The sequence below is a fragment of the Bufo bufo genome, chromosome 1 (genome assembly GCF_905171765.1).
Source record: "Bufo bufo chromosome 1, aBufBuf1.1, whole genome shotgun sequence".
In the NCBI taxonomy this organism is placed as follows: domain Eukaryota; kingdom Metazoa; phylum Chordata; class Amphibia; order Anura; family Bufonidae; genus Bufo; species Bufo bufo.
In genome coordinates, this window is record NC_053389.1 from 467,934,431 (window position 1) to 467,961,537 (window position 27,107).

At 43.8% G+C, this 27,107-nt stretch overlaps 1 long non-coding RNA gene across 1 annotated transcript; it reads left to right on the forward strand.

Moving 5' to 3' along the window:
- Nucleotides 1-4,085: 4,085 nt before the first annotated feature.
- LOC120979821 lies at nt 4,086-9,311 on the forward strand. Its single transcript, XR_005774382.1, has 3 exons — nt 4,086-4,097; nt 6,338-6,341; nt 9,176-9,311. It is a non-coding gene; the product is annotated as an uncharacterized LOC120979821 (long non-coding RNA).
- The last annotated feature ends 17,796 nt before the right edge of the window (nt 9,312-27,107 follow it).

A 27,107-nucleotide genomic window follows, 5' to 3' on the forward strand; every position in this document is an offset into this window, starting at 1 on the left:
TACACAGCTCCAGAGGTGTCTTTCCAGTCAATATTTAGCCGAAAGTAATGTATATGTCTGGCCTACTACAGGGAACCCTAGGTAGACATTAAAATTAAAATCCTATTCAAGGTGAAATATAGGTTTGTTCAAAGTGCTTTATTTTTCACATTTCCCTGAACAATATAAAACTCGTCAACATAAAATGGTACTAAAATTAAAAAAAGGTACAAAACAGAGCGGAATCATACGATTGATTGACTGTAATATGCATATAGCTCCCATTAGCTGTAGAATGGTTGTCCTCTGAGAGGCGAAACAGTGTTAGCTTGAGGTAACAGAGTATCAATATTTAGCAAAAATGGCCTCCTGAGAACATCAGCCCAAGGACGTTATGGTTGTGTTTGTGTTCCGGCTAATAATAATATGTACATAATTGAGTTTGTACATAATTGAGTCATTATGTGCAAAGTTTAGGTGGTATGAAGGGATTTTCCTGGGACTTTTGTTGAGAAAAGGTAAATTGGATTATTTTTTTTCAATCTCACCATTTCCTGCTGGATGTTAATGTCTTCTCAAATATGTATTTGGCTCTTGCTGTTTCCAGAAGTAGCTAGTCTGCTCTAGTATTGTGAAACATTCAAGCAACACATAGCCAAGAGCTTACTCACCGTTCTGTTTGCAGCTGCTTGAATCACAGATGCTCTACATGGAACACATTACATATACATCTATCAGCTCCATAGGATTAATGGCGAACCTTACCAGCAACATTATTGTATTTAAGAGGATCTGCTTTGGGTCCTCCACACTTCTAATCAGTAAAAAGCTTTTATAAGCCTGGAAGTAGTGTGACAAAACAGAGCCTGCAGTGAGAAGAATGAATCCGTGCTTGGAATGAATATTTTACGCTGTGTCCTTGAGTTGACAGTAAAGGTTATCATCACAAATGTATCATGATATCCACCTAGAGCAACATTGTATTGATGAGACAGGAGAATAACAAGGTGATTTCTCAACAGACAAGCTTTTCGATAAGCAAAATTATGACTGATGAGTTGAAGGCTGAAAATGAGATTTCATCTATGCCATAGATTGACTATGTGCTTTGAACATGGGATCTCCCTCACATTCATATATTGGTCCATTTATCAAACTCAAGCATTTTCTACTTGATTGCTTGGTACATAACTGACCTCCATACAGCTAGATCCTTTTGTCATTTTTAAGAAGGAAAAAGACATTTATGTATAATTAGAGGGAACTCATCACAGCTGGTGCTCTCCAGAATCAAAACTCAGCATGGCTGCCAAAGTTCATGTGGTACACTTCATCCATATGGAAAATAAACCTTCAGTTCCTTGGAAGTTCACATTCATATGGTGTACCTAGTGCATTGTTTTACAAAACATAGAATGCTACAACTAAATGTTAAATGCAATGCTATCTCCATCAGTATAATAGAAGTGATTGCAGAGGTGGTCACACATGCGGTAGGCAGATGTTAAAGTGACAATATCTGTGTCCATCCCATAGAAGTGAATCGAGCATGGTCACTGCATTCACAAAAAATCAGCTCATTATTTCTCATGGGTAAACGATGTTCACGCTGTATTAATGTTGCCAAGAGATCGCTGGAATGGAAGTCATGGCTTTGACTAAGGCCTATGACTAAGGGCCATGTTTTAGGCCAAAAACGCGTAAGCGGTTGTGTTTGTTGAGATTGTTTGTTGAGATGCGAGCATCTTGGTTTTAATAATTTGAAAATAAAATAAACTGTTTTTAAGGAATCATTACTTGTCTCAACCATGTAGATGCTTGAACATTGCCTTCATTATTGTGGATTCAGTAAGAAAACTAGGTTCCTCCCAATGGTTGGACCCAGCAATCACATATTATAGTGCATTTGTATTGTGCAGCAGTTGTGTGTGGTTCTGCTGTGATGCCGCAGGTATATAGAGGGACAAGCGTTATTAGAACAACTATTTGCAACGGGTGTGATATACCTGTTGCCCCCCAAAAAACTGATTGAGGGATGCAATATACCTGCTTCCACAAAATACTGATTACGGGGTTTGATATACCTGCTTCCACAAAATACTGATTGAGAGGTGCGATATACCTGCTTCCACTAAATATTGATTCAGGGGTTCTATATACCTGTTTCCACAAAATACTGATTGAGGGGTGCGATATACCTGCTGACACCAAATATTGAGGCCTGCGATACACCGGCTTCCACAAAATACTGATTGAGGGGTGCGATATACCTGCTTCCACCAAATATTGATTATGGGGTTCTATAATTCTGTTTCCACAAAATACTGATTGAGGGGTGCGATATACCTGCTTCTACAAAATACTGATTAAGGGGTTCTATATACCTGCTTCCACAAAATACTGATTATGGGGTGCGACATAGCTGCTTCCACCAAATATTGATTGAGGCCTGCAATATACCTGCTTCCACAAATACTGCTCTTCTCTTGGGACTTTGGCACAGGGTCATTTTGAAAATGACAGGCAGAGGAAGAGTCAGGCCGTACCGCAGGATTGGTAGGGGTCAGGCAGGTGCACCAGGCCATAGCCTAAGTCAAAAGTTGGAGAAAGTGCGTGCCATTACATCAAAGGATGCACCAGAGTTGGTTGAGTGGCTCGCTCAGCCTTCCGCTTCTGCACCCTCCTCATCCTCTGTATCTGTGTCACGAGGGTGTCAAGAGCCACGCCTGACTCCGTTATACCCGGGGTCAGGAAGTCGCAGCGGGTGGCTGCACGTTCCATGTAGAAACATAGTGCTGTTTCTTTATGGTAGCTTTCTGGGTTTGCCTTGCAACCCTTTTTGGCTCACTCAGGGATCCGTAGCTCCTTCTCCTCAGCTGTTTCTTGTCCAGCACTCCCAACCTCCTTATATTCCCCTCTCACACTTCTCTGGTTGCCAGATATAGAGCTTCCTGCCTGGACTTCTATACTGACCCACTGGAGCTGTGTAACTGTGTTCCCTGGTTGTTGTACCAGAGTGTTACCCTACGGATCCCTGTGGGCCTTGGTGGTCTGCTGTTGTCGCCCACCTGGGATTATATGTTTTGTCTGTATTGTCTGTCCTCTCCTTGGTGTTTTCCTTTAGTGTCAGTGGTGCGGACTAGTGATCCCACCGCCCCGTTCACTACACAGGGCTCATCTTAGGGAAAGCCAGGGTTTAGGCACGTGATCGGCGTACGGGTGAGGAACCCGTCTAGGGACGTCAGGGCAGTCAGGTGCCAGCCACAAGGTGAGTCAGGGGTCACCACCTTTCCCTCTCCCATGGACAGGGCCTTCCCATTTCCCTCCCTTTGCGTGACGCCGGTCATTACATTATATCTGGCCCTTATTTTGTGTAGGTAAAAAAAATAAACATTTTTTTTCTTTCTACCTACTTAGAATCCAGTATGGATCCAATTGCTGCTTTGTCAAAGCAACTTCAAGGCCTGTCTTTGGAGGTGGCAGGATTGAAGGCGTCGGTCCTCCAGCAACAGCAGCAATTACAACAGACCGCAAGCCCAGCGGTTGCTACAGGTAACCAGGTTGTTGCGGAACCCAAGGTTGTTCTTCCAGACAGATTTTCTGGGGGAAGGGACAAATTTGTGACGTTCCGTGAGGCCTGTAAATTATATTTTAAGTTGCGCCCTTACTCCTCTGGTAATGAAGAACAGCGGGTGGGGGTTGTTATTTCCCTGCTTCAGGGGGACCTGCAATCCTGGGCGTTCTCTTTACCCGCTGATTCCCAGGCTCTCCGGTCAGTGGATGAATTTTTTGGGTCCTTGGGTCTCATATATGACGACCCTGACCGAGTCGCACTGGCTGAATCAAAATTACGGAGACTCCTTACGGGAGAGCGGCCAGTAGAGGAGTATTGCTCAGAGTTCCGTAGGTGGGCTACGGATACCCAGTGGAACGACCCGGCTCTCAGGAGTCAGTTCTGCTCTGGGTTATCCGAAAGGATTAAGGATGCGCTTGCGCTGTATGAGACTCCCTTTTCCCTTGATGCGGTTATGTACCATGCTATCAGAATAGATAGACGTCTTAGGGACAGATTGAAAAAACCGGAGCAATTGGTAACCCCTCCCAAGCAGCAGCAGTTAGTCTGTACGGACATAGACGAGCCTCTGCAGCTAGGAGGAACTACTCGACAGGTCCGTCCTCCTGAGGCTCGCCGTAGGCGTGGGGTTTGTTTTTTCTGTGGCGAGAGGGGTCATTTTATTAATGTCTGTCCTTCCTTCCTCAAAAACAAAAGACCGTCGGAAAACTACTAACCCCAGGCTGTGTGGAGGATGTCAGCCGGGGGGTATACGTTTCCTCCATACGAACATCGCAATTTGTGTTGCCAGCGGTTGTTGTTTTTGGCGTTAAGATGGAGACTATTTCTTTTTTTCTAGACAGTGGAGCAGGAGTAAATTTGATAGATGCCCATTTTGCCCACACTATGGGTTTGTCTCTCTGTACGCTACAGAGACCTATTCCCATATTCGCTATTGATTCTGCTCCTCTGTCTCAGAGAAACCCCACTCACATTGTCCATAACTTTCACCTTCGGGTAGGGGACCACCATAACGAGTTGCTTTCATGTTATGTTCTGGAGGGGCTTCCCTGGTTGGTAGCGCACAATCCAGTGGTGGATTGTCAGGCCAGGGAGATATTGGAGTGGAGTGAGCATTGCAGAGAAAATAGCTTAAATAGCAATTGCTTAGTCGCCTCCATAGCTACCCTACCTACATTTATTTCGGACTTTGAGGACGTTTTTTCTGAAAAGGGTTGTCAGAAGTTACCACCTCACCGTCCTTATGATTGCCTGGTTAACCTGATTCCCGGTGCAAAATTACCCAAGATCAGGTTATATAATCTTTCGGGTCCGGAGAGACAAGCCATGAAAGATTATATCTCCGAGAGCTTGGCTAAGGGACACATCAGACCCTCTTCTTCACCCGTGGCTGCAGGGTTTTTCTTTGTTAAAAAGAAAGATGGGGGCCTGCGTCCTTGCCTAGATTTCCGCGAACTAAACCGGATAACCATACGAGACCCATACCCTCTTCCTCTCATTCCTGACCTGTTTAATCAGATTGCGGGTGCTAGGTGGTTCTCCAAACTTGATCTTAGGGGGGCCTACAATCTGATTCGTATTAAGGTAGGGGATGAGTGGAAGACAGCTTTTAACACCCCTGAGGGGCATTATGAAAATCTAGTCATGCCTTTCGGTCTGACCAATGCTCCTGCTGTCTTCCAACATTTCGTTAATTACATTTTTAGTCATCTTATCGTCAGGTTTGTGGTGATATACCTAGATGATATTTTAATTTATTCATCTGATCTGAAAACACATGAGGTGCATGTCAGACAGGTACTGCAGGTCCTTCGGACGAATAAATTATATGCTAAAATTGAAAAGTGTGTCTTCGCCGTTCAGGAAATACAGTTCCTAGGTTATTTATTATCTGCTTCAGGTTTCCGTATGGATCCTAGGAAGGTCCAGGCAATTTTAGATTGGGATCTTCCTGAGAACCTCAAAGCACTGCAACGGTTCTTGGGCTTCGCAAATTTCTATAGAAAATTCATTAAAAATTATTCGGTGATTGTAAAACCCCTTACTGACATGACTAGGAAGGGGACTGATTTTTCTAAATGGTCTGACGCCGCTAAAATTGCTTTTTCCTCTCTAAAAGAGAGGTTTACCTCGGCACCTGTACTAATCCAACCTGATGTCTCCCAGCCTTTTATTGTTGAAGTCGATACGTCAGAGGTGGGAGTGGGGGCTGTGCTGTCTCAGGGTCCGTCTCCTGGCAAATGGCGTCCTTGTGCTTTCTTTTCTAAAACACTATCTGCAGCAGAAAAGAACTATGATATTGGCAATAGGGAACTATTAGCTATTAAACTAGCGTTTGAAGAATGGCGGCACTTTTTAGAGGGGGCAATCCACCCTGTCACTGTGATTACGGACCACAAAAACCTTCTGTACCTCGAATCAGCTAAGCGTCTCACCCCTAGACAAGCTAGGTGGTCGCTATTTTTTGCCAGGTTTAACTTTGTTATTACCTATCGTCCTGGGGCAAAAAATACCAAGGCAGATGCACTATCTCGTTGTTTCCCTGGAGGGGGTAATGTGAGTGATCCGGTACCCATTCTACAAAGAGGAGTGGTTGTCTCTGCGGTACACTCTGTTCTGGAGGGGAAGGTGTTAGAGGCCCAGGGGGACGCCCCGGTCTCTTGCCCCTCAGAGAAATTGTTTCCCATTCCCAGATCTTACCGATGCGCAGCCATTCTTAGTATTGGATGAGGAAGAGGAGGTAACAACGGCCGCCACCCAGCATTCTGACAACAGTACCAACAGAAGGGTGGTCCCCGCTGTTACTGCCTACTCCGAGATCTCTAATGTCAGTGGTGGTGAAGGTGATGATGATTACGTGTCGATAGACGTCACGTGGGTGCCCACAAGAGAGGAAGAGGAGGGGAGTTCAGAGGGAGAGATGGAGCAGAAGATAGGCAGGCAGAACTCGCAGTGCACAGGAGGCAAAAAGCAGACTGCAAATGTATCTGGAGCGAGCCATCCACCATGCACGGTTACATCTTGCGCTCCCAGGACGCTGGCACATTGCTCCGCAGTGTGTTTTTTTTTAACCTGTCAGCTGCTGACAATAGTGTTGCCATCTGCAGCCTGTGCTGTCAAGTCGCGGTAAGCCCAACACTCACCTAGGGACGACTGAGCCCAGTGGGAGTAACGCCATCAGAACCCACAAAGCCACACTCCTGGCACTCCACGTCCTGCCTCTTCTCCTTCTCTCTCCTCCCATTTGTCCTCCACTCCAATTTCAACCGTGCTGTCATTGCCTTCATCTGGCAGAAGGCAGGCTTCCGTGGCCGAAATGTTAGAGAGTAAAAAGTTGATGACGCCGGATAACCCTCTTGCCCAACGGCTGGCTTGTCGGAACTGCTAGCCCGCCAACTACTGCCATATAAACTGGTGGACTCAGAGGCCTTTAGAAAATTTGTGGCCATTGGCACACCGCAATGGAAGTTCCCCGGAAGGAAATATTTCTCCCAGAAGGGCATCCCAGAGCTATATGGCCACGTTCAGCGGAAGGAAATATTTCTCCCAGAAGGGCATCCCAGAGCTATATGGCCACGTTCATCAGCAATTGAATATATCTCTGGCACACAGTGTCGGTGCCAAGATACATCTGACCACAGACACGTTCTCTAGCAAACACGGGCAGGGAAGGTACATAACTTTTACTGCCCATTAGGTGAACCTTCTGACGGCCATCACGCATGTAACCCAAGGACCAGTACTGGGTGGCAGCGTACTTAGACCCCCGGTACAAACACAAAATGGCGGACATGTTACCAGCATCACAGAGGGCTGTCAGAATGCAGCACTTCCAGGCCTTGCTGCGAGAGATGCTGCATTCTGCTGTTGCGGGCACTGGCAGAGGAATTTCCACCCACAGCGAAACAGGTGCGGGTACCAATCCTACCGTGCCTGCAAAAAGAGGGCGGTTTGAAGATGTGTTGATCACTTCAGATATGAGATCATTCTTGCAGCCAACCCATTTTTTATGGACTCTGCAGGATACAAAAACGTGGAGTGCTGCACATTTGTGTACATCAAACTGATAGGAAATAAAACATTTCTAGGCTCAAGCAGGGCACATTTTTGAGAGTTTCCCTTTAAGGCCTCATGCACATGACAGTTGTTTTTCTCGGCCTCCGTTCCGTTTTTTTTTTTGCAGATAGGATGGGGAAACATTCATTTCAATGGGTCAGCATAAAAATGCTGATAGTTCATCCGTTGTGTTCTGTGTCCGTTGTCCGTGTTTCCCTTCAGCAAAAGAAATAGTGCATGTCCTACGAAGGTGCATGTCCATACGCGGTATGGAAAGGGTTAAACGGCTGACATCTGCACAGATGTCAGCCGTTTATACCAGGGTGCCAGCAATGTGCTGGCACCCTGGTATACCCACTAGAAGCCAACGATCGTTCATGGGGAGGCGGGCGGGGGATCGCGATCCCGCCTGCCGCACCGCCCGCCTCCCGCAACGCCCCCACCGCATGCGACACCCCCCCCCCGCACCACCCGCCGGCATCAAATCATGCAGGGGTGCTGGGGGGGTGAAAAATATAGATTTTAGCCACTCTAAAGTTTCTGATCGCCGCGGTCAGGGACCGCGGGGATCAGAAACTGCAAAAAGCGCAGCAAACCGCAGGTCTGAATTGACCTGCGGTTTGCTGCGATCGCCGACACGGGGGGGTCACATGACCCCCCCTGGCGTTGTCACAGGATGCCGGCTGAAGGATTTCAGCCGAAATCCCGTTCCGTTTAACCCCTCGGGCGCCGGAATACAGATTTTAAGTCAGGACGTACCGGTACGTCCTGTGTCCTTAAGGACTCGGGAAATAGGGCGTACCGGTACGTCCTATGTCCTTAAGGGGTTAAGGTATTGAAATGTCACAGCCTGGAGGTTGCTGGACTGTATGGCTGAGGAAAGCCGCATTTGTGTTCCATGTGTGAACAGGGCTCTCTAGTTGAGTCAGGGATACATTTATGTGTTTAGTTAGAGCCCAGCCGGGCAAGGGTTTGTTATTTTGTATGGATGTCACACGTGATAAGTTGAAGCTGCAACTTCGAAACCTGTGCTTTGCTGAAGTATCTGAAATAAAGCAAGAGTTTGGACATTATAACCGTGTCTGCGAAGATATCTGTGAGTGTGACCCCCTGAAAAGAGATGATCCCTTACACTTTGTATAGATATGGGTCAGTGATTACGTATGGATGGCAGGGACTATCTGTACTGTAAGTGTACTTTGGTTTGTTTTTTTCTAAGTTGGCCAAAAACATGAGATAACCGCTGACTAAAGGTTATCAACTGCAGTCAAATTCAGAATAATAGACATAGCATCAACACAAGCAGCACTTCTCTGCTACTGTCATTTCCTTTGAAACTGTGATCTACAATGTGCGCCCAAGGTTTTCCCAAAACAAACCTCTGACTTTTATATGTAGAATGTGGCATTTAGTAGAATCTGTCACTCACTGGATCCCAAATTTTTTATTTTTTACTAAACATCTCTAAATAGCACTCTCTTGGCTTCCGTCTGGAGAATGGCGGACTCTAGATCTGCATGACATATGTACCAGGACATATGTACCAGGTGCATATATCTCTTAAAGGGTTTTACAGGATTTTAATATGGATGACCTATCCTCAGGGTTGGTCATCAATATCAGATCAGTGGGGGTCTGACACCCGCTCGCTCCCTCGCACATCAGCTGGTTGAAGGAAAGGCCACACTCCATACGAGTGCAGTCACCACATTCATTTTAATAACATGACTCTGTAGTGTACACTTGAATAGGAATGAGACTGGGAGGGCTTGTAGTTACACCTGCTCACCGCTGCGCTGTCAATGGCGAGCAGGTAAGCAATGAAGGCAGGGACGGACTGAAAACTTAAAGTGGCCCTGGAAAAAAACTAAAAGTGGACCCATTTTGTAGGTGGGTCCAGATTGTCAGAAGCTGGGGCAACACAATAGGCAGGGCCAAAACATGTAGAGGTAGGCAGAGCCAGCAATACCATAGTGCAGAACAATATACCGCCCCAGCAGAACCAAATACCACAGTGGAGCACTAAATACTGCCACCTGCATCACAGTATTCAAATGTCCATATCGCCATCTTGAGGACAGATACAGTTGAATTCAGGAGGACACCTGCGGCTGCTGGCCAGGTGAATAGGAGAGAATCAAATAATTATGTGGCCGTGAGGAGGACTTGGGTGCCCCCGACCCCCCCAAGGCATCGGCCCACAGGGAAATTTGTCTATGGCCAATCCGTCCCTTAATGAAGTCGCCTTCCCTTCAACCAACTGATGGACGGGGGTGTCGGGTGTCAGACCCCCGCTGATCTGATATTGATGACCTAGCCTGAGGATAGGTAATCAATTTTAAAATCCTGGAAAACCCCTTTAAATACAGTCTGAACAAGACCAAAATTTGCATATCTTGAGTCTTTCTATGAATGTATATGTAATGGATTGTGCAAAATATTGTAATGTTTTTTAGCTTTTCTTTGTATGGTTTTGATTTCTCCTGTGTACTGTCAAAACAGCAGGTGTCAAATAGTATATGTTTATTACTATATATACTGTATGCAGTACTACTTTACACTTTCCATGAAACATTTTATGAATGTATTGTGTACGTCATCTTTTCATCTGTACTTCAGTACCAGGGCTCATGAACACGGCCATAGTTTCTGTCCACATCCGCAGTTTTTGCAGATTGGGTGAGGACCCATTCATCTCAATGGCGTTCACATCTGCATGTCCATCCCGCAGCCCCACAAAAAAATAGAGCATGTTCTTTTCTTGAAAAATGAAAAATGAACGGGCGGCTCACCTCCAATCCGAATGGAATCAGGTGCTCACGTATATGTTTACCCCTATAAACAGTGCAAAATATATATGTGTATATAACGGGCACTCAGAGCATAGGGAGTTGCATCAAATTGGTAAATTGAATAAACATATAACCATAAAACCTTCGCATTAAAACATAAGACATATAACATTAAAAACAAATCATTCCATGTTATGATCAAGAAAAAATCGGATGATTAGTATATCGAACAATAAACCGAGTAAATAGTGAAAAAAAAATCAATGAAAAAATCGAGTAAATAGTGGAAAAAGTTGATGAAAAAATCGATTAATGGAAATCATCAGAAACCACATAAATGTATAAAGTCCTCCAGGTTCTGTTCCCAGTGGTAACATATAGAATCACTTATATACTCGTTAGTAGGATATGTAACCACACTACTGGCTTGGTATAATTACCATACGAGACTCTTGTATGCAAGACTCTAGTGTAGCAGGCAATCATATAAGCAGGAGGCAAGCAAGCATATATAAAGAGGAAGAGCAGTCTCTTTACCGTGTCTTCACCACCTCCCGGTGGTTATTCGGTTGGACAGACCACGTGCCTAATCAGCAAAGATTTCTTTTGCTGTGCAAGCAACGGTGCTCAGGTATGGATTCACGCTCTATTGGCGTATTGCGCTAAATCGGAACTGAGTCGGAACTTCCGAATGTTGATCACGTGTTTGGTGGCGTCTCACATGGCATCCCACGTGATTTTGATACGTCACCTATTTCATAATTACAGCGCGCTGTTTCTCATCTGTAATTTCTATGGTTGATTTGCTATATGCGTTTCAAGGTTGCAAACCTCTTCTTCAGTGGCTATCATAAATCTCTATATGTAGCAGTTAAGGAGGTGGGGTTGGATCAGCCATTGGTCAGAGTTGAACTGGGAGGAGTGGTTTCAGCGGTTCTAAAATGAGGAACTTCTTGTCTCATCAATCAACATTTAAAACACAGGTGTTGAATTAAAATAGTATTCAGAATGTTACAAAAGAGGGGTATAGTGCAAGGATAACAAGAAATCGCATCAGAGAATATACACACGATATCTGTGCGTTTCGTGTGCCACTTATATTCCATCGTTATGGACATAATATATTTAAAGGGGACATTCATGTTTTTCCCTAGTGTATAATATGATAGGGGTTAGTTATTCCAATATGATCTAATATTTTGAGGAAAGTTATATAGTACAGACCAAAAGTGATGGGGTGCTGTGCCAGATGACCTGGCCTCCACAGTCACCGGACCTGAACCCAATAGAGATGGTTTGGGGTGAGCTGGACCGCAGAGTGAAGGCAAAAGGGCCAACAAGTGCTAAGCATCTCTGGGAACTCCTTCAAGACTGTTGGAAGACCATTTCAGGGGACTACCTCTTGAAGCTCATCAAGAGAATGCCAAGAGTGTGCAAAGCAGTAATCAAAGCAAAAGGTGGCTACTTTGAAGAACCTAGAATATGACATATTTTCAGTTGTTTCACACTTGTTTGTTATGTATATAATTCCACATGTGTTAATTCATAGTTTTGATGCCTTCATAGTCATGAAAATAAAGAAAACTCTTTGAATGAGAAGGTCTGTCCAAACTTTTGGTTCTGTACTGTATATAGGAAAGTTTCTTTCAAATCCTTCCCCAAGAAACCCTAACTCCAAATATTTTAAGCATCACCGACATATTATAGTAAAAAGTGGTGGGGTATCCAACAGAAGGTTTCCATACCAATTGGAGTCAGAAATAATGCAGAATTGCATAAAAACGCATAAAAAATGCATCACAAACACATATGCGATATTTGGGTAATTTATGTAGAATCTCTATATCATCATTCCAGACTACCCTAAACTACCTTTCGAAATGATTTTGGAGAGATAACATAGTCAATTCTCTCCAAGAAAGAGTCCTAGGACATTTTTTTGAGATTTCCCTAAAATTCTTTCGAGATTTCTCGAAGTTTTCCCAAAAGGTTTTCTCTGAAGATTTTTTCGGAAGATTTTTTTCGGAAGATTTGTTCGAAAGATTTTTTCGGAAGATTTTTTCAGAGAATTTTTTTGGAAGACCTTCGAGGCTTCCAACAAATCTTCTAGATATTCTCCAATTTTGATAGTTTTAACAATCTTACTTCATCATTGGTGCATTATGGAGGGAGGTAGTTTGCAGAAGCAGAGAATCTATTCATAGAAAAAAATTGGTTTATCAAATGAGGAATCTCTATGTCTAAAATCACGTGGGACGCCATGTGAGACGCCACCAAACACGTGATCAACATTCGGAAGTTCCGACTCAGTTCCAATTTAGCGCAATGCGCCAATAGAGCGTGAATCCATACCGGAGCACCGTTGCTTGCACAGCAAAAGAAATCTTCCCTGATTAGGCGTGCGGTCTGTCCAACCCAATAACCACCGGGAGGTGGTGAAGACACGGTAAAGAGACTGCTCTTCCTCTTTATATATGCTTGCTTGCCTACTGCTTATATGATTGCCTGCTACACTAGAGTCTCGCATACAAGAGTCTCATATGGTAATTATACCAAGCCAGTAGTGGTTACATATCCTACTAACGAGTATATAAGCGATTCTATACGTTATCACTGGGAACAGAACCTGGAGGACTTTATACATTTATGTGGTTTCTGATGATCTCCATCAATCGATTTTTTTCATCTACTTTTTCACTATTTACCCGATTTTTTCATAGATTTTTTTACTATTTACTTGGTTTATTGTTCGATATACTAATCATCCGATTTTTTTCTTGATCATAACATGTTCTTTTCTTGTCTGTTTTGCGGAAAAGGATAGAACCGCAAAACACTTACGGCAGTTTGCATGAGCCAAGGGGTGATGTCACACATAGGTTTTTGTGGCAGTTTTTTTTTTTTCGTGCTAAAGACAGAAATGGATCCAGCAGGAAGTTTTTAGTGTTGAGCACAAATATTCAAATGGCAAATTTTTATTGCGAATATCGGCACTTTGAGAATTCGTGAAAATCTAGAATATAGTGTTATATATTCGTAAATATTCTAGTTTTTTTGTTTTCATCAGTACTACTGCTTCTTGCTTGTGGGCCAATGAGAAGGCTGCAATACCTTTGTCAGAGCTTAGCAACATCCCTAGCAACCAATAGGAAAGTTGCCTGCCCCTTACTATATAAGAAAGTCCCCAGCAGCCATTTTCTGCAGTTTTTTGCAGTTCTGAGACAGAGAGCAGTGTCATTGCTGTGCTTTGTGCTTTGCTGAGTCCTCTGGATCCTTATTTAATTATATTAGATAGTTAGTTACCTCATATATATATATATAATACAGATAGTTAGTGGGAGTTAGTCAGTGTAGGTTAGATAGTGATATAGTGTAGATAATAGGTTCCAGTGCAGGGTGTTAGGTAGTGTGATAGGAATTACAGTTTCTCTGCTGTCCATACATACATGCTACAGACATAGTGCTGTGATGTCACAACAATACTTAGTGCACCAATCAGTAATATCTACTCAGACCTGATAAAATGTGAAGTTGCATGTATTGCCCCAAAAATATGCGCATCATTAGTGCCGATTTGCACAATCGCAAATATATTGGAGCACTCTATCAGGAGTCCTTCCTCACAGTCACGAAGTTGCTGCCAACCATTTTCTCCAGTCTCAGGAAACTTTTGGCAGCTTGACAAATGTAGCAAAAACATGATAGTACTTATGTCCAGGGGCGTAGCTATAGTGGGTGCAGAGGTAGCAGTCGCTACTGGGCCCTGGAGCATGAGGGGGCCCAAAGACCCTTGTGCCACATAAGAAAACACCAGTATTATAGAAAGTGCATGCTGGTCAAGTTACACCTCTGGCTGGAGGGAAGGGGTTAGGTCAAAAATTTGGTATGGGGGCGGGGTGCCGTTTCAATTTTTGCCTCCAGCAGCAGGAAGGCTATGTGCTCTCCTGCCCCTTGTCACAAGCTGAACTCTTGCACCAGGGCTTATGAGCTTTAAGCTACGCCCCTGCTTATCTCTATTACCTTTGAGTAATGATTAAAGCTGGCCACACATGTTAAATGTGTTATGGTCGAACCCTTCGAGTTTGGTAGGCTCGGACAACCATCTAATGTGTATGGTGGCTTTCCAAATCTATCCCATTGGCTGATGATGGGGGAGATAAGGATCAGGCACAGCAGCGTATGGCACTGGTCAAAAACACAGGAGCTTATCTCTAGTGATTTCAATTATACCTTATCTCTAGTGATGAGCAGCATAGGCAATATTTGTTTTCGCGATATTTCGCGAATTTTTGGCCTAATATTCGCAACAAATTAGCAAATTCTAGAATTCATGATCTCCAGTCATTATTTTCTTGATTGCGAAAATCGGCAATGTAATATGCGCGTATTGCACGCGCAATACAGTTGTGGGTCACTTTTGCTACATTTTTCAAGCTGCTAAAAGTTTCCGGAGACTGGAGAAAATGTACAGTACAGTAATTCCTATCAGATACACTATATCACTATCTCCCACTAACTATCTGTATTATATATATGAGCTAACTATCTAATGTAATTGAATCAGAATCCAGATGAAAGCACAGAGCACAGCAATGGCACTGCTGTCTCTGTCAGAACTGCAGAAAATGGCTGCTGGGGAGGTTCTTATATAGTAAGGGGCAGGCAACTTTCCTATTGGTTGCTAGGGATGTTGTTAAGCTTAGACAAATACATTGCAGCCTTCTCATTGGCCCACAAGCAAGAAGCAGTAAAGGTACTGATGAAAAAAAATCGAGAATATTCGCGAGTAAAATTCGAGATATAGCACTATATTCTACATCTTTGCAAATTCTTGAAGTGCCTATATTCGCGATCAACACTACTTATCTCACTGGAGGCCCCACCCTGATTTTGTCTCACAATCACTGATGGAAATCACTGACCAAAAATGACCAAAACACTGAAATGTGAAAGAGGCCTTACATTGATATTAGGAAACATGAAAACTGTTATCGCAGTAGGCAGAGAACGGACAGTCAGTGGCTTTACAGAAAGCTACACAATGGATGAAGGTGTGGTGCAAGAAATATCTCTGGAGACAGACAGTCTGCAGGCATCAACTATGTGCAAATAGATTTATTGAGCGGAAATTAGCCCAAGCACAGCTGACCTCTTTATCTTTACCATAAACTTGGTACTAAACATTGAGGATTTCCATATATTTAAATGTATCTAATTAGGAATTCTAAAGGCCTAACCAAATTTAAATGTCAACTAAATTGATCTTTTTTAAGTCTCTGCATGTAGGCAGCTGGTCATCTTATAATAGACATCCTGGGACAACATCTCCATACATGGGAATTTCAGAAAGTCTGCTTTTGGAATAAGTAAATATAATCAAGTCTGCACACGGAATGCCATGTGTACTCTCATGTCTCCTTATTCCTAGTGTGGGGTTTCGCTCTGGTAGATAGGGTAAGCGGACGCAGTACAGAGGCAAAAGACAAGTTCTTAACGCAAAACTTCAGTGTTTATTCACACTTGATGCAAATGCACAAAACAATGCGTTACTTTACAGTCTTGGTGTTTTCTTCACACACAATGGAAAGTACATATTGGTGTTACTTCACACAGATTGGAAAGTTCATATAAGACAAGTCACCTTGATGTCAGTTCTGCCTCCAGCAGTCCACGGCAGGCTTTAGGGGGCCTGTATCCTCGGCCCATGGGTCTCAGCCCTCCAACCTGGCACCAAGCCTCAGATCCCAACACAGAGATCCTGATGCTGAGCCCAGCTGACTATTGAAGGACAGCCAGGTGCTGCCAAAAACCCAGACCGGCAATTAAAATCCAGTCCGGTATTTGACCCCACCTGGCTTCAAATCAGCCCAGCAGCACACACTGGAAGGAAAATACCTGTTTTCCCCGACCATTTCCCTCACTGTGTCACACTAGTCATACTTGTTCACTGGTTAGTTCACATGCTAATTTAATAGGGTATAAAACATCCCAAAGGATTGCTTGTACACCTTTTATTATCTAGTAACTTCAACTTAAAGGGGTATTCCAGTTAAATTAGAAGATCAGACACACTTTACCAAATTGACCTTGCTTGACTCCTAAACAGGTAAAGCTAGGTCAAAACTGACACTTCCAGTGTGTTTCTGAGTAAATTCTAACCCAGACTGATATATTACATATCCCCCTTCCCATTGGAAAACCCTGAGAGGAATTCAATATGGCGGATTTCAAAATGGCGGCGGAAAACATTTCATCCACCAATTAAAGCAGCCTCCAATTAATATTTTCACATATTGGAAGTCAATTTTCTACAAATTACACCAGTTAAAAGAGTGTGTCCAGACTTTTGCGTCACCCTGTGTATATATATTTTAGTATTTTAAGGTATGTTTTCCCCTCATTTAACTGTAACCTTATGTTAGGCAATGACTTACAGTACTTAAAATAGCTTACAGCATCTCCCTGCTTGAAATGTATGCCATGCATTGCTTGCTGATTCCGTAATTCATTCCTCGCCACTAGTGCTCGTAGTATAACTTCTCACTTGCAGCTTAACAGCATGACTGAAGCTGTAGTAATTCTCTATATTTACAGTACTTGTGTCTGTCTTTTCAATGATACAGCTTCCCTAAAATATTCAATCTCCTGTGGGAGAACCAATAAGAAGGTAAAGAGACTTTAAAGGGATCTGTCATCTGAATATGCTGTTCAAAATCTGTCCAGAACCTAAAAATCTAAGTGTGCACTAGGGTTGAGCGATATACCAGTGTCCACGATATACTGCAGTATTAAGAAACGGCAATATGGCCAATATCACCATTTCGTAGTAACCGCAGTGTTTAATGACATCATAGGAGCGATCGCATGTGTGCTGACTGCTTCTAAAATGTCCACGTCCTGCCGCCTGCATACATTACATGTCAGTTTGCGCAGCAGCCGCATCCTCCTCGCTCCTACTTCCCCATAACTTCGCCCACTGATGTCTCCAAATGGCCGCGCACACGAGCCATGCGGCCAACGTCAGCAGCCAGTGAGGGAGGCTAAGCCAGTCTCCCTCAAGGAGATCTGGTCCTGGCCTGCTACTGTCCAAGGTGGGGGAAGTGCGTCAGCAGAGCGGGGTGCAAGATAGTACTTAGGTACTCATGAATAAAGGTCTTCCTGTGTAGATCCGCTTAGGCTTATCAGCGGCCCCTGCACAGAGGGTGTCCCATCAGTAGAAGTCCCATACAGTATAATGTCTCCCTTTTGCCAGGAGACACTACTGTATACTGTATTGTGTAACAAGGAGACACTATACCGATGGGGGGCGGGGAGGGTGTAAAATTGCTGTGCTATGCTGTATAATATCACAATGTGGCCCACCCAATGCAGTATAATGTCACCTTGATCCCAGACGCCCCATACAGTATAATGTCACCTTGGCCCCAGACGCCCCATACAGTATAATGTCACCTTGGTCCCAGCCGCCCATACAGTATAATGTCTTTGTGGCACCATATAGTATAATATCACCATGTGGCCCACCCTATGCAGTATAATGTCTCCTTGTGGCTGGCCCCCATACAGTATAATGTCACCTTGTGGCTGGCCCCCATACAGTATAATGTCACCTTGGCCCCAGACGCCCCATACAGTATAATGTCACCTTGGTCCCAGCCGCCCATACAGTATAATGTCTTTGTGGCCCCATATAGTATAATATCACCATGTGGCCCACCCTATGCAGTATAATGTCTCCTTGGCCCCAGCCACCTCATACAGTATAATGTCACCTTGGCCCCAGTCACCTCATATAGTATAATGTCACCTTGGTCCCAGCCGCCCTATACAGTATAATGTCTATGTGGCCCCATACAGTATAATGTCACCTTGGCCCAGTGGTGTACATAGAGAAGTAAGGGCCCTTTAGCAAGGATCAAACCAGGCCCCCCCCACAGGACAGAAGGGTTTCTTCCTAAATCCTTTTTTTTCACTGCCTCATTTTCTAAAAGTTGTTCCTTTAGATGGTAGAGTCCTGACCAAGTTTTCACCTCCAGTAGAAGAGGGAATGATCCCAACTAAGGCTACTTTCACACTAGCGTTCGGAGCGGGTCCGTCTGATGTTTCATCAGACGGATCCGCTCCTATAATGCAGACGTTTGCATCCGTTCAGAACGGATCCGTCTGCATTAAAACTTAGAAAAATTGCTAAGTGTGAAAGTAGCCTGAACGGATCCGTCCAGACTTTACATTAAAAGTCAATGGGGAACGGATCCGTTTGAAGATTGAGCCATATAGTGTCAACTTCAAACGGATCCGTCCCCATTGACTTACATTATAAGTCTGGACGGATCCGCTCGCCTCCGCACGGCCAGGCGGACACCCGAACGCTGCAAGCAGCGTTCAGGTGTCCGCTCACTGAGCGGAGCGGAGGCTGAACGCTGGCAGACGGATGCATTCTGAGCGGATCCGCGTCCACTGAGAATGCATTAGGGCCAGACGGCTGCGTTCGGGGCTGCTTGTGAGCCCCTTCAAACGGAGCTCACGAGCGGACACCTGAACTCTAGTGTGAAAGTAGCCTAAGACTGAGCCCCCTCTTACCCAGGGCCCCATAGCAGTCGTATGGTCTGCCACTATGGTAGTTGCACTCCTGCCTTGGCCCCAGCTGCCCCATTCAGTATAATGTCACCTTGAATACTCCATACAGTATAATGTCTCTTTGAAGCCTGCTGCCCCATACAGTATAATATCTCCTTGTAGTCCCCATTCAGTATAATGTTACATTGTGGCCCACCACCCCATACAGTATAATGTCTCTATGTGGCCCCATACAGTATAATGTCTCCTTGTGGCCCCCCCATACAGTATAATGTCTCCTTGTAGTCCCCATACAGTATAATGTCTCCTTGTAGTCCCCATACAGTATAATGTCTCCTTGTAGTCCCCATACAGTATAATGTCTCCTTGTAGTCCCCATACAGTATAATGTCTCCTTGTAGTCCTCATACAGTATAATGTCTCCTTGTGGCTCCCATACAGTATAATGTCTCCTTGTGGCTCCCATACAGTATAATGTCTCCTTGTAGTCCCCATACAGTATAATGTCTCCTTGTGGTCCCCATACGGTATAATGTCTCCTTGTAGTCCCCATACAGTATAATGTCACATTGTGGCCCACCACCCCATACAGTATAATGTCTCCTTGTGGCCCCCATACAGTATAATGTCTCCTTGTGGCTCCCATACAGTATAATGTCTCCTTGTAGTCCCCATACAGTATAATGTCTCCTTGTGGTCCCCATACAGTATAATGTCTCCTTGTAGTCCCCATACAGTATAATGTCACATTGTGGCCCACCACCCCATACAGTATAATGTCTCCTTGTGGCTCCCATACAGTATAATGTCTCCTTGTATTCCTCATACAGTATAATGTCTCCTTGTAGTCCCCATACAGTATAATGTCTTCTTGTAGTCCCCATATAGTATAATGTCTCCTTGTAGTCCCCATACAGTATAATGTCTTCTTGTATTCCTCATACAGTATAATATCTCATTGTGGCCCACCACCCCCATACAGTATAATGACTCTTTGTGGCCCCAAGTGTTTTTTTCTTCTAAGTGGGTATTTATTATGCTATATATCGTTATTGCGATAAATCTCCTAATATCGTTATCGTGATAATATTTTTGATATCTCCCAGCTCTAATAGCAAACCTGCTCTAAGGGTCTGTAAGTATACTGTCTTCTGGTTGCCCCCATACAGTATATTGTCTTCTTGTGGTCCCCATACAGTATATTGTCTTCTTGTGGTCCCCATACAGTATAATGTCTCCTTGTAGTCCCCATACAGTATAATGTCTTCTTGTGGTCCCCATACAGTATAATGTCTCCTTGTAGTCCCCATACAGTATATTGTCTCCTTGTGGCTCCCCATACAGTATAATGTCTCGTTGTAGTCCCCATACAGTATAATGTCTTCTTGTAGTCCCCATACAGTATAATGTCTTCTTGTGGTCCCCATACAGTATAATGTCTCCTTGTGGCCCCCATACAGTATAATGTCTCCTTGTGGTCCCCATACAGTATAATGTCTCCTTGTTGCCCCCATACAGTATAATGTCTCCTTGTGGCCCCCCATACAGTATAATGTCTCCTTGTAGTCCCCATACAGTATAATGTCTCCTTGTAGTCCCCATTCAGTATAATGTCACATTGTGGCCCACCACCCCATACAGTATAATGTCTCCTTGTGGCCCCCCATACAGTATAATGTCTCCTTGTAGTCCCCATACAGTATAATGTCTCCTTGTAGTCCCCATTCAGTATAATGTCACATTGTGGCCCACCACCCCATACAGTATAATGTCTCCTTGTGGCCCCCATACAGTATAATGTCTCCTTGTAGTCCCCATACAGTATAATGTTGCCTTGTAGTCCCCATACAGTATAATGTCTCCTTGTAGTCCCCATACAGTATAATGTCTCTTTGTGGCCCCCATACAGTATAATGTCTCCTTGTGGCCCCCCATACAGTATAATGTCTCCTTGTGACCCCCTATACAGTATAATGTCTCCTTGTAGTCCCCATACAGTATAATGTCTCCTTGTAGTCCCCATACAGTATAATGTTGCCTTGTAGTCCCCATACAGTATAATGTCTCCTTGTAGTCCCCATTCAGTATAATGTCACATTGTGGCCCACCACCCCATACAGTATAATGTCTCTATGTGGCCCCATACAGTATAATGTCTCCTTGTTGCCCCCCCATACAGTATAATGACTCCTTGTTGTCCCCATACAGTATAATGTCTCCTTGTTGTCCCCATACAGTATAATGTCACATTGTGGCCCCCATACAGTATAATGTCTCCTTGTTGTCCCCATACAGTATAATGTCACATTGTGGCCCACCACCCCATACAGTATAATGTCTCCTTCTGGCCCCCATACAGTATAATGTCTCCTTGTAGTCCCCATACAGTATAATGTCTCCTTGTAGTCCCCATTTAGTATAATGTCGCCTTGTAATCCCCATACAGTATAAGTGTTTTTTCTTCTAAGTGGGTATTTATCATGCTATATATCGTTATTGCAATAAATCTCCTAATATCGTTATCGTGATAATATTTTTGATATCTCCCAGCTCTAATAGCAAACCTGCTCTAAGGGTCTGTAAGTATACTGTCTTCTGGTTGCCCCCATACAGTATAATGTCTCCTTGTTGCCCCCATACAGTATAATGTCTCCTTGTGGCCCCCCATACAGTATAATGTCTCCTTGTAGTCCCCATACAGTATAATGTCTCCTTGTAGTCCCCATTCAGTATAATGTCACATTGTGGCCCACCACCCCATACAGTATAATGTCTCCTTGTGGCCCCCCATACAGTATAATGTCTCCTTGTAGTCCCCATACAGTATAATGTCTCCTTGTAGTCCCCATTCAGTATAATGTCACATTGTGGCCCACCACCCCATACAGTATAATGTCTCCTTGTGGCCCCCATACAGTATAATGTCTCCTTGTAGTCCCCATACAGTATAATGTTGCCTTGTAGTCCCCATACAGTATAATGTCTCCTTGTAGTCCCCATACAGTATAATGTCTCTTTGTGGCCCCCATACAGTATAATGTCTCCTTGTGGCCCCCCATACAGTATAATGTCTCCTTGTGACCCCCTATACAGTATAATGTCTCCTTGTAGTCCCCATACAGTATAATGTCTCCTTGTAGTCCCCATACAGTATAATGTTGCCTTGTAGTCCCCATACAGTATAATGTCTCCTTGTAGTCCCCATTCAGTATAATGTCACATTGTGGCCCACCACCCCATACAGTATAATGTCTCTATGTGGCCCCATACAGTATAATGTCTCCTTGTTGCCCCCCCATACAGTATAATGACTCCTTGTTGTCCCCATACAGTATAATGTCTCCTTGTTGTCCCCATACAGTATAATGTCACATTGTGGCCCCCATACAGTATAATGTCTCCTTGTTGTCCCCATACAGTATAATGTCACATTGTGGCCCACCACCCCATACAGTATAATGTCTCCTTCTGGCCCCCATACAGTATAATGTCTCCTTGTAGTCCCCATACAGTATAATGTCTCCTTGTAGTCCCCATTTAGTATAATGTCGCCTTGTAATCCCCATACAGTATAAGTGTTTTTTCTTCTAAGTGGGTATTTATCATGCTATATATCGTTATTGCAATAAATCTCCTAATATCGTTATCGTGATAATATTTTTGATATCTCCCAGCTCTAATAGTAAACCGCTCTAAGGGTCTGTAAGTATACGGACTATAAATCTCTCAAGATGTATATAACCATATAATATAATTCTTTCTGCAGTTGTTACATTCATGCATTTTTTTCCACTAAAATGCAATTTAACCTTTTTTAGGGCTCATTCACATGGCTGTTGCCCGGCCATGCCTGTATTGCGACCCGCAAACAGCGAGTCCGCAATATGTGGACACCAGCCGTGTACTCAACGCATCACGGATATAGACCCATTCACTTGAAGGTACGGTGTGGAACGGAGGCACGAACCCCACGGAAGCACTACAGAGTGCTTCCGTGGGGTTTCTCTTCGTGCCTCCACACCGCAAAAAAAATAGAACATCACGGACCCACTCAAGTTGAATGGGTCTGCATCCATCTTCAGAATCCGCACAGATGTTACCTGTGCATTGGGGACCACAAATTACGGTCCCCATTGCAGGGAACGGCCGAGCAACGGCTGTGTGCATGAGCCTTTATGATCAGGGATTTCTGCTGAGAAATAAATGATGGCATCCGTGTTCTATCAGGGGTTTTCATAGGAGAGACTCTAAAATTCCCTTGTTCAGGCTAACAGTGCATGTGTAATACAGATGACACACGGAGGGAATAAAAACAGACACACGGACCAAACACAGATCCTTCACGGACATTTTCATGGAGACCGATGTCTTATCACTCACTAGATTTTTTATTCCATCCACAAAGTTCTAATGACATGGCCAAAGTTTTGGTTCTGCCTGGACGTTGTTCACGGCCAATCAGTCTGGTAGCAGAGTTAGAGGTGTATGGCATATATCCACCTTTAGCACTTCTACCAGACTGATTGGCCGTGAACAAGGTCCGGGCAGGACCAAAACTTTGGCCATGTCATTAGAACTTTGTGGATGGAATTACAAAATCGAGTGCAAGTAAATCTTTCTCTGAGTGCCGTGGTACTTTACTATACATAAAGAATTGCAGGTACTGACCTAAAGTCAGGGCCTGATTTAAATCCCTTGTCTAGCCCTTTGATTGGACGCTGAGCCAGAGCTCTGATTGGCTTGAAATCTCATCTCTCTGATAGGCCAACCAGACGGTCATAGCTGGTCAGTATGGCAATCTTCCTCTAATGGCCTTGCGACTGGGTGGCGAGACAGACACCACCAGATCACGCTTAGATACTGCTATTGTTCTATGACATTTCTTGGGCTTCGTTCACATCTCCGGTAGTAGACATGTAGACCTAGCGGAGATATAAATGAAGTCTAATTTCCTTTTTATTTTACTTTCCATCTAATTGGGGTATATTCTATCAACTGCAGTAGGTAGGTTACACAATGCACCTGGTTTATAGGAGGAAATCTATCGCTGTTTTTTTGATCTGGCTGTACTAATGATGATGACGATGAGTTTAGGAGTTAAAACTGTAAGTATGTTACATACCTATTGACTGTAAATTCTATGTAAGTGCATTTATGTGTATTTATGCATAAACAACATCTGTGTTTATGGTGAGCTCTGTGCTAACATTGCTTTGACATCAGAGGCATTGAACTGTGAATAAATGCATGAATTCATCTGCTGCTGATGCCCAGGGAATTGCAAATGCAGGCATTTGACTTGAGTTTTTAAAAAATGTCATGAAAGATGTACCAACCGCAGAATAATTTAAAATTGCTAAACATCAACATTTGGGTTAAAGGACAGTCTGACTTTAAGAATTATATGAAAAAGCACCTGGTCTTTTAATGGAGCATTTTACCTATGAGAGACGTTAAGGCCTCATGCACACGACAGTATTTTTTCACGGTCTGCAAAACGGGGTTCCGTTGTTCCGTGATCCGTTTCCGTTTTTTTCTCCTTGTGTCTTCCTTGATTTTTGGAGGATCACCAGACATGAAAAGTGAAAAAAAAATCGAAGTCAAGTTTGCCTTGAAAATGATTGGAAAAAACGGACACGGATCACGGACGCGGATAACAACCTTGTGTGCCTCCGTGTTTTTTCACGGACCCATTGACTTGAATGGGTCCGCGAACCGTTGTCCGTGAAAAAAATAGGACAGGTCATATTTTTTTGACGGACTGGAAACACGGATCACGGACGCGGATGACAAACGGTGCATTTTCCGAGTTTTCAACGGACCCATTGAAAGTCAATGCTGTTAAACAAAACATGCAATGCAACAGCTCACTGCAAAACAAATAAAGTACAAAATTGCATCATAATTGCAAATGCTATACTAATAAGTTAGAGATACTTGGCAAATCGTTTTGCACAAAATTATTTGAGCCCGTCTGCCCGTCAAGGCGATCTCTAGTTAGACGGGTTCCTAACACTAAATTTTACCTGTTATGTGCCATGACGGCTACCATATAATTCAGAAAGTGCAGGTTCCACTTACATGCTGGATCCGCCTGAATTTCTGTCATTTTTGGTGCCAAAATGGCCTCCATTATATCCACGGAACGCAGTTACCAGCATGCATGCCGGGCCCACTCCACACCACCCCTGGCGCCAAAAGGTCACCAAAGACTGCAATGTGAGTCCACACACTATCTCTCTCCTGGTGCCAGAACCTGCACTTTCTGAATTATATGGTAGCCATCATGGCACATAACAGGTAAAATGTAGTTTTAGGAACCCGTCTAACTAGAGATCGCCTTGACGTGCGGCAGACGGGCTCAAATAATTTTGTACAAAACGATTTGCCAAGTATCTCTAACTTATTAGTTCAGCATTTGCAATTATGATGCAATTTTGTACTTTATTTGGTTTGCAGTGAGCTGTTGCATTGCTTGTTTTGTTTAACAGTCTTGTTCTCAGCCATAGCAACGTGCCCCTGCGCTTTGGGATGTGCTGACTGACCCCCTTTTTCTTTGCAGATTGAAAGTCAATGGGTCCGCAGAAAATCACGGAAAACGGAACAACGGACACGGAACCCAACAACGGTCGTGTGCATGAGGCCTAACTTGGCAAGTTTCAGAATGCTTCTTCTTTAGCTTTATTTCTACCTTTTATATCAAGTCATGTTTCAGAAATATGTTAAATCATATAATGCATGTCAGTCGGCAGTAATATACACACAGCACGCATAAAATAGGCTGGAACACATGCTGAACTGGGGGAAATCTTGGGGGAAATTTCTCCTTTCAATAGCAGGAGAATAACCTAGTTTCAAGTGTTGAAAAATGTCAAAATCAGTGGGATTTTCCAACTAGTATGGTCAGCTTTATTCTACAGAATGAGGGTACTTTCAGATGAGGGATCTGAAACCCGTCTGTGTTCCAGCTGGTAAACATGGACAAGTTTGTGAACGTATAGCATATGGATTCCATCCTTATCATTCATTCGCTTGAAAGGGAGAATCTTACAGGAAAATCAGACCAAAATGGTGTATGCTGCAATTTTCTCTGGACGGATGAGTCTGGTCGTGCTACAAAAAGTCACAATGTATCCCAGGCCTAATAGTTCCTACCAGTTCCTTATAGAACTGGCAGCATAGAGGGGGTTCTAAGAAGATGACCATGGGTTGCCAGTAAGGGATCTTTCACACAAGCGAGTTTCTGTCCTGCTGCGAATCATTTAGAGAATGTTTAGCATCTGGACTGAATCCCGATCTATTCATTTCAATGGGTCTGTGTACACTAGTATCGTTTTTCATGCATCATCTTTGCTTTCTGTTTACGAAGGAGCGAACTGTGAGCAAGGGGTTATGGCCACCACATTCCCCAGACTTTGTCCACATACAATTTTTATCTGTGGGGACATTTAAACCAGAAAGTGTCCTCTAATAATCCATATCCCCTGGATGAACTCATTGAAAACACTATCCACAGCATCACAAGCAGTATCAGCCAACATAATCTTATTTGCCCAAAGATGCAAAGATGTGAACAGGGCCCATTTTCAGCATCTTCTGTGACTTGTGGGTGGAGGGAGGCGGGCTACTTTTTCATCAGCCACAATGTATATTATGTGTTTATCACGCAACCCTGGCTCCATAGAAGTGGATGAGCCTTGCGTGAAAAACAGAAGGCACCCGGATGCAATGTGTTTTTCACTGATGGTTGCTAGGAGAGGTAGATTGTTATTCTTCAATTTTTCTTCACGCGCGTGAAAAACGCATACAATCTGGACGGAAAAAATGTAACACAAACGCAGTCGCAGACAAAACTGATTGAACTTGCGGGGAAAACCATCCGTTTTTCCCAGAACAGATCCTGACACAATACATTTCGTTCATGTGAAAGAGGCCTAAGAGATCTCAGCATGGGACTAACTTCAAACAGGGACACAAGAGCTATAGTTTAAAGAGGACCTTTCACCAGAATAAAACATCTAAACTAAGTATACAGACATGTAGAGCGGCGCCCAGGGATCTCCCTGCACTTACTGTTATACCTGGGCGCCGCTCCGTTCTTCCGGTATAGCCTCCGGTATCTTCATAGT